General features: G+C 59.8%; 1 pseudogene; it reads left to right on the top strand.

Moving 5' to 3' along the window:
- The window catches only part of LOC124621079, a 6,551-nt pseudogene that overhangs the window by 886 nt on the left and 3,165 nt on the right, over positions 1-2,500 (top strand).

Here is a 2,500-nt window from a genome sequence, read left to right as displayed (position 1 = left end):
GTCAGCGGCGCTTCAGCTTTGGACAATTTCACGACCCGTCTTGAAACACGGACCAAGGAGTCTAACATGTGCGCGAGTCATTGGGCTGTACGAAACCTAAAGGCGTAATGAAAGTGAAGGTCTCGCCTTGCGCGGGCCGAGGGAGGATGGGGCTTCCCCGCCCTTCACGGGGCGGCGGCCTCCGCACTCCCGGGGCGTCTCGTCCTCATTGCGAGGTGAGGCGCACCTAGAGCGTACACGTTGGGACCCGAAAGATGGTGAACTATGCCTGGCCAGGACGAAGTCAGGGGAAACCCTGATGGAGGTCCGTAGCGATTCTGACGTGCAAATCGATCGTCGGAGCTGGGTATAGGGGCGAAAGACTAATCGAACCATCTAGTAGCTGGTTCCCTCCGAAGTTTCCCTCAGGATAGCTGGTGCTCGTACGAGTCTCATCCGGTAAAGCGAATGATTAGAGGCCTTGGGGCCGAAACGACCTCAACCTATTCTCAAACTTTAAATGGGTGAGATCTCCGGCTTGCTTGATATGCTGAAGCCGCGAGCAAACGACTCGGATCGGAGTGCCAAGTGGGCCACTTTTGGTAAGCAGAACTGGCGCTGTGGGATGAACCAAACGCCGAGTTAAGGCGCCCGAATCGACGCTCATGGGAAACCATGAAAGGCGTTGGTTGCTTAAGACAGCAGGACGGTGGCCATGGAAGTCGGAATCCGCTAAGGAGTGTGTAACAACTCACCTGCCGAAGCAACTAGCCCTGAAAATGGATGGCGCTGAAGCGTCGTGCCTATACTCGGCCGTCAGTCTGGCAGTCATGGCCGGTCCTTGCGGCCGGCCGCGAAGCCCTGACGAGTAGGAGGGTCGCGGCGGTGGGCGCAGAAGGGTCTGGGCGTGAGCCTGCCTGGAGCCGCCGTCGGTGCAGATCTTGGTGGTAGTAGCAAATACTCCAGCGAGGCCCTGGAGGGCTGACGCGGAGAAGGGTTTCGTGTGAACAGCCGTTGCACACGAGTCAGTCGATCCTAAGCCCTAGGAGAAATCCGATGTTGATGGGGGCCGTCATAGCATGATGCACTTTGTGCTGGCCCCCGTTGGGCGAAAGGGAATCCGGTTCCTATTCCGGAACCCGGCAGCGGAACCGATACAAGTCGGGCCCCTCTTTTAGAGATGCTCGTCGGGGTAACCCAAAAGGACCCGGAGACGCCGTCGGGAGATCGGGGAAGAGTTTTCTTTTCTGCATGAGCGTTCGAGTTCCCTGGAATCCTCTAGCAGGGAGATAGGGTTTGGAACGCGAAGAGCACCGCAGTTGCGGCGGTGTCCCGATCTTCCCCTCGGACCTTGAAAATCCGGGAGAGGGCCACGTGGAGGTGTCGCGCCGGTTCGTACCCATATCCGCAGCAGGTCTCCAAGGTGAAGAGCCTCTAGTCGATAGAATAATGTAGGTAAGGGAAGTCGGCAAATTGGATCCGTAACTTCGGGATAAGGATTGGCTCTGAGGATCGGGGCGTGTCGGGCTTGGTCGGGAAGTGGGTCAGCGCTAACGTGCCGGGCCTGGGCGAGGTGAGTGCCGTAGGGGTGCCGGTAAGTGCGGGCGTTTAGCGCGGGCGTGGTCTGCTCTCGCCGTTGGTTGGCCTCGTGCTGGCCGGCGGTGCAGGATGCGCGCGCCTGCGCGGCGTTCGCGCCCCGGTGCTTCAACCTGCGTGCAGGATCCGAGCTCGGTCCCGTGCCTTGGCCTCCCACGGATCTTCCTTGCTGCGAGGCCGCGTCCGCCTTAGCGTGCTCCTCCGGGGGCGCGCGGGTGCGCGGATTCTCTTCGGCCGCCATTCAACGATCAACTCAGAACTGGCACGGACTGGGGGAATCCGACTGTCTAATTAAAACAAAGCATTGCGATGGCCCTAGCGGGTGTTGACGCAATGTGATTTCTGCCCAGTGCTCTGAATGTCAACGTGAAGAAATTCAAGCAAGCGCGGGTAAACGGTGGGAGTAACTATGACTCTCTTAAGGAAACTCTTGAACCTCTTCCTCCTGGCCCGCGCCCTCCCCGAGCGTCTGCTTCGCGCCCGGACGTCACTTCTCCCCAAAACGGCTGCACCAACATCCCCCGCTGACTTTCGCCCCATTACGGTCTGCTCGGTGTTGGCGCGGACCTTCCACAAGGTTCTCGCGTCACGCCTGATGCGTGCATGTGCTGTGGACGAACGTCAGCGGGCATTCATCCCCCGGGATGGGATGTTGGAAAACACCTTCATCTTGGACACTGCTCTCACCGACGCAGTCCGCTCCTGTCGCTCTGTTTTTGTGGCATCGATCGACGTCTCTAAAGCGTTCGATTCGGTGGACCATGCCGCCCTCCGCCCCGTGCTGAGGGCTCATGGCCTGCCGGATTGCTTTATTGAGTACGTCGAAAGGTGTTACGAGGGTAGCACGACGGTGATAGCGGGCGGCGCCGACGTGGGCGTGCCCCTGCAGCCGGCTAGGGGTGTGCGTCAGGGTGACCCCCTCTCC

Source organism: Schistocerca americana, chromosome 6 (genome assembly GCF_021461395.2).
Source record: "Schistocerca americana isolate TAMUIC-IGC-003095 chromosome 6, iqSchAmer2.1, whole genome shotgun sequence".
In the NCBI taxonomy this organism is placed as follows: domain Eukaryota; kingdom Metazoa; phylum Arthropoda; class Insecta; order Orthoptera; family Acrididae; genus Schistocerca; species Schistocerca americana.
This window is presented reverse-complemented; position numbering and strand designations above follow the sequence as displayed.